Below are 6,000 nucleotides of genomic sequence, written 5' to 3' on the forward strand. Positions count from 1 at the left end.
GGGAAACGCCGAAGAAGGTTTTGCAAAGTGATCGTTGCTTTATTTGTTCCACTTTAGTTGAGAAAAAAGAAAAAATTTATGTTTTTGGATAAAGTTTTTTTTTGATTTTCCGGCGATTATTAGTTCCTGTCTGGATGTGAAGGTGAGCTGCTATTCAGCGACCAGCGAGTTGTCAGTTTGTAAAGCTTGCTACCGACGATTGATGAAGTTCAAAAAGGCCTTTGATCATCTTGAAGAACTCAAAGATGAATTGAAGGGAATCTTCAAGGATCGCGAACTTCCCAGAACGAAGCGCTTATTGAACGTTGAGAGCGACGGTGGAGATATCCAAGCTTCGTGCCGTGGGAAAATGATGATTGGTCGAAATCCTGAATGGAATGCAGTTCGAATGTGAACAGCCTTTTCTGGGGGAGTTATTCGCCTGGCGTGACGACTCCGGAAATGACTGCAAAGCAGTCTTATAGAGGAAGCAAGTCAACCACTACGGAAGCAGAAAACGAGCTCCTAATGATATCAGGAACACCTCCCGCTACCAACTCATGGGATAGTGCTAGTACTTTAGTAGAGTCTCAAAAAATCCAGCGCTAGTTGTAACGAAAATGATGTTTACCAAACGCCTAAAGATCAGAGGATTGAAAAGAATTGTTCTACAGCACAGTCTTCCAGTTCTGCTTCTTCATGGAACAGTACATCCAACTGCAAATAATATGCCGAGAGGAAAAGCTCGGAGAGTGTATGCAACATGCAGAAAGGTGTAGGGTCACGTGTGTGGTTTCGATTTAAAAATTACAAAATTACTCTGCAGTAAGAAACTGGTGCAAAGCCCTGGGGCCATTCACTTTGGGGTTAACTGAAGTGTGCATGGGGGACAAGTCGCATAGAGGATATTTGTCTGACGCTCGATACTCTTTCGCCTCTTAAAAGAAGCATTAAGAACGAAGCTTTTCCATAAATTTCTGAAACTATACATTTGAATGATGAGTTGCAACAAATTTTGATCTGATTATCAAAGAAAAATAGCATCCAATATTTATTTCCTTAATTGTTTCCCTTTGAGTTGTTTGTCCCCTTAGGTGTCTCCGTTGATGGCGTGTAAATGGTAGCGTGGCCGAGTGGTCTAAGGCGCTGGTTTTAGGCACCAGTCATTTCGATGGCGTGGGTTCGAATCCCACCGCTGCCAATATAGTTTCACTTATTACATAAGTTTTCTGTACCAATCGCATAACTTAGTGTAGGAAAACCAATGCATGCAATCGTTGATTACTATTAACATTTCAAATATTAAGTTATTCTGACAAAGTTATTACTTCTCTGTTCTAGACCATTTATCCCTCCGTTCAAGGGACAATTTGGGGAAATGTGGGTAAAGTGACTGAGTTACTGGAGACAGTCCTTGACTGCTTCATTAAGGTAGCTTATGACACTCTCTCTCTCTCTTTTTCTTTTAAATTTTATGAATGAGGGATTGTATGGGTAAACGTTTTTGTCAGACTCCAATGATAACGTCTCATAACTAGAGTTATTTATGCACGTATTAGTAAGACAAACAAACTTGGTAACATAAAGATTTGGGAGGTTTTCGACAGATAGTCGATGCGAAGTAGACATTTATGTTATTCGAAAGGAAAAAGTCTTTGAAGTCTCTTTTGTAGCGACAAACGGTTCTCCCCACAAAAAAGCGTTGTTTGTCTTTGAACCCTAATTCTTGGAAACCCGCAATACATATATTGCTCTAAATCATTCTGAATACTAGTTACACCTACCAGGCATGAAAAGTGGAAGCAACAAAAAGCAAACTGTCAAGGAACCTCAATTCCTTTTTATGATTTGCTTTTGGTCAACTCCAAATACTTAAGTGGTAACATCTGAGTGCGTTTGTTTTTGGAGGGGGTGCGGGTGAGGGGTTGATGAGGGGGGCTGGCGAGGAATTATCGATCAAGGTCCATTTCTGAGCAAATGCGTTCCTACCCCTCCCCTGATAAAACAACAGTCAACTGATAACAAGATAGGGTTGTCGATGGGTTAGGAAGGGGTAGGTGCGTAGTTTCTTAGACACTGATGTTGAACCTGAAAATGTAATCTCTGACGTTTGAGTGACGTGGGAACGAACTAGTCAGAAATTAATATTCTGACGGCACGTTGAAGAGCTTCGAGTGGCATCGCGGTAGTTTCGGATTATTTAATCGTTTCGCGGGAAATTAAGTCATTCTAGGTCGGTCAGTCTTAGGTTTGACCACTTTCTTTTTTCTTGTTTAATGTAATTTTGTTTACAACTCTCTGTAAAATGTCACAGCTTTCATTGAATTTTCTGTGTGATTAGTAGTGTATTTAGGTCTATTTTAATTACCCTTTCATCTGGGTACAGTGCTGCTGTATTAGATGAAGAATACGTTTCCACATATTTTTTGGCCACTTCTTAAGAGTGGTTTTTTTAGTGGTTTTTCGTATCTGGCGTAGCACAGGCTATTTTGTATAACCCTTTAGTTTCAGTAAATACTTCCAGTACATTGTAGATTCTAGTAGGAGGCGTATACGACAAGGCTGGCTGACTCATCCTAAATAAACTTTCACATTGAATATCTCGCCTGAGAGTCTGAATTATACATTCTCTGCCTTTGTTGTATAGTGAGGTCACGTTTCAAGCGTACATGGTCCCAACATCTCTTGACTTTGTCTATCGTATTGGATATGTCTTAATGATTTTGTTATCTTTCAGACCAGAGCCACAGGAGGGCTGGGTTCTGTAAAGGCAGAAGTGATGGCAGATACTGCAGTAGCTTTGGCGTCAGCTAATGTGCAAATTGTGTCACGCAAGGTCATTGGAAGGCTCGACTCAGAAACGCATTCTCTTTCGGTGACTTGATTTGGTCATTGTAGATATGAAAACTCGACGTAAAATTCTCTAACTATTTGTCAGAACCGGCTTACTAGACTGTTCCATCCGTGAATAGAGCAGGCTGTTCTAATAGATGACAGAAATGGTTCTATCGACTTGGTAGAATTTGTCCCCTAGTTCCCTCCAAGGTACAGACTGGGGGTCAAATTCAACTAAATCGCTCTGAGGACGACTCAGTTTTTTCGCCCTCACGTGGGCTACTCTAGGAAGAGGCTAGAGATTTGACATCAAAATACTACAGATTTGACAACAGCCAATTTCAAAACTGCAACTCATTGAAAACGCATCAGACTGTGCAAGACGTACTCGTGTTCATAATTATAGAGTTGACTCCTGCTATCCGTTTACATTGGTAAAAAGGAATTTTTTTTATTCAACCAGACCGTCTAAATGAAAAGATACCTTATAGGTAAAAATATTTAGGATTATTTTGTTATTGACTAGGGTTTGTCTCCAGAAGGCTAAGTATCCAGTTTCCTCTAACGCTTTATTTTCCACCCATATTGCTCTCAGCTAATCAGCAAGACCTTCATTTCTCCCACTGTCCGTCTTGAACAACACCTCATGTTGGACGATATTGCTATCTTGACAAGATATCTGCTCTTGCTTTCCTTCAACGACCATCTTGACGGTAAGGAGCTTTTGATAACAGTAGTTTGTCTTACATCCGTTCCCCAACAGAAATAGGGCAATTTTCAATGGAATGTCAAAAGTAGTCCAGGAGTACGTTGGTTTTTACTTTATACTGCCCTGTGATTTTTTTTTGAAAATTTAGGTAAAAATGTGTTGTTAGGTTGGCAGCGGCGGGATTCGAACCCACGCCATCGAAATGGCTGGTGCCTTAAACCAGCGCCTTAGACCACTCGGCCACGCTACCATTTACACGCTGCTTAGGTAACATTTTAGGATAACTAAAAACAGCCTTTCTTTCTTTAAACAACCGTCTGTTTTTATTGTTTTATGCCACTTGATGAACAAATCGCTCTGATACCCTCGTTCTTTATTTGTTTATAGTTGTCGGTCACATCCCATACTTTTAATATATCAACAACGGTTGAAATGGTAAATTGGCCATCGTTACGATTATAAAAGCTGATGTTTCGAGCGTTAGCCCTTCGTCGGAGCGAATAGAGGAATTGTGGGTTGTGCGTGCTTTTAAAGGCAGAACATGGAGCGACGTTATTGGTGGGAACATGACAACGAGAAAAACACGAATAAATTAGTGGAATAAAAAGCGTTCGTTGATACGTGTGGGATTTAGACTGCCGATTTGAAAGATGAGCTTTTGTTCAAGAGTTTTACGGCTTTCCGTGCTACCTAAGTGTAAGGAAAGACCGCAGATTACCATATGTTGCTTAGAATGATTAGGTAAATTAAAATGTCAAGCGACTGGTTTCGATGTGTCCTTGTCATTCCTCTCCTCGTCACGAAGGTGTTCTCGGAATCGGTCACCAAGTCTTCTGCCTGTTTCGCCGATGTAAATCTTTTTGCAATAAGTGCAAGTTATGCAATAGATTACATGACCAACCAGGCACTTTTAAATGCGCTCGTGCGCGATACAAAACGTGTCCTTTCATTCACAACACTGAGAAAATATCGGGACCCAAACGATCCTCCGCCAATGTAATCTATTGCATAACTTGCTGACTTATTGCAAAAAGATTTACATCGGCGAAACAGCAAAGAGGTGACGAAAGTCGAGGAATTAATCAGCAAGAGGGCGTTACCTTGATTTGATACCAAATTCTCCTGAAGTGTGGCAATTTAAAGATAGACTTTTTTCCTTTTTTGTTTTTAACTGTATGCCATCTAATCATTTCACTCAACTACTGAAAGGCATCTCAAAAGTGAAGACACCAGATGTTAAGGCTTTTAAAGCAACCTACCAACGCAGGTACACGCTGAGAGACTGGGAAGGAGAATCACTGAGCATGACCGTCATGGAGACAGTTACTGACCTTTTACTTGAAATAATGGAGGTAACTCATCATCTCATATCTTTTTACGAACGTAAATAAGACTCAACGTTTGGCCTTTTCAACTTCTTAAAGAGTTTTAAATGGACATGTAAACGTGGGGGCTTATATCCAAGGGGGACTTATATCTGTGGGGGCTTATATTCGTGAGGGCTTATATCCGTGGGGGCTTATATTCGTGGGGGTTTATATCCGTGGGGGCTTATGTCAGTGGGGGCTTATGCCCGTGGGGGCTTATGTCCGTAGCGGGGCATATCCGTGGGGAGCTTATATCCAAGGGGGCCCGGAATGAAAAAGTGTTGATTAAACGAGGTCAGATATTAAAGTGGTGGCAGCAAGTTTGTTGTTCTGAAAAAAATTTTTAACAAATGTAGGCGTGGTTTTAGCACTCGTTCATCTCATAATAAACGAGCTACCTAACTCGTGAACCAATCACTACAAGCGTTAATTCTGATCCAACATTTTTCATTTTAACTTTTCTTTGTTATATTGAGTTGCTTGAAGGACATGACGGAATGCACATGGCTGAAAAAGTGGACAGAACTTGCTTCAAAGTAAGTGCGATTTTCATCAAGAAAGTTCAGCTGAGTCCTTTTCGGTTTAGCAGTTTTAAAACGGCGCCCAGCCTTGTCCATGTGCGAATTTAAAAAGATGTTGAATTGGCAGCGGTGGGATTCGAACCCACGCCATTGAAATGACTGGTGCCTAAAACCAGCGCCTTAGACCACCCGGCCACGCTACCTCTTACGCTATTGATATATGCCATTAGTCAGACAGTTTGGTGGGGTACTCACCAGGGTGCATTCCGCATAGACCCCACGCCGAAGTTATGCCGAGGGCTTTGAAAATGTACGCCGAATAGGCCACAATTCTACGCCGTTGGTAGCATACGCCAATAATTGCCCCCGGGCCCAGATCTTTTGCCGCCGCGCCGCCGCTAAGAGAGGCGGGTAAGAGAAATCCTGGGGACTAGTTTGTTGAAGGGATGTCCATGCTCGCTATCAGGAGCAAAAACATTTACTTTTCATCTTTATGTGTTCAGTGATGGTGCTTTATTTTATACAGCCATCGCTAGAAATCGAGGACATAAGAGCCGGCTAATATTGATTCAAGAACGTTTTCGCTTAT

At 41.4% G+C, this 6,000-nt stretch overlaps 3 non-coding genes across 3 annotated transcripts; 1 reads left to right on the plus strand and 2 right to left on the minus strand.

The window, feature by feature from the left end:
* The first annotated feature begins 1,098 nt into the window (after nt 1-1,098).
* On the plus strand, nt 1,099-1,180 carry Trnal-uag (transfer RNA leucine (anticodon UAG)). Its single transcript has one exon. It is a non-coding gene; the product is annotated as a tRNA-Leu (tRNA).
* A 2,511-nt stretch (nt 1,181-3,691) lies between these two features.
* On the minus strand, nt 3,692-3,773 carry Trnal-aag (transfer RNA leucine (anticodon AAG)). The gene has a single exon. It is a non-coding gene; the product is annotated as a tRNA-Leu (tRNA).
* A 1,759-nt stretch (nt 3,774-5,532) lies between these two features.
* Trnal-uag (transfer RNA leucine (anticodon UAG)) lies at nt 5,533-5,614 on the minus strand. Its single transcript has one exon. It is a non-coding gene; the product is annotated as a tRNA-Leu (tRNA).
* Nucleotides 5,615-6,000: the final 386 nt, after the last annotated feature.

The sequence above is a fragment of the Stylophora pistillata genome, chromosome 13 (assembly GCF_964205215.1).
Source record: "Stylophora pistillata chromosome 13, jaStyPist1.2, whole genome shotgun sequence".
NCBI lineage: Eukaryota > Metazoa > Cnidaria > Anthozoa > Scleractinia > Pocilloporidae > Stylophora > Stylophora pistillata.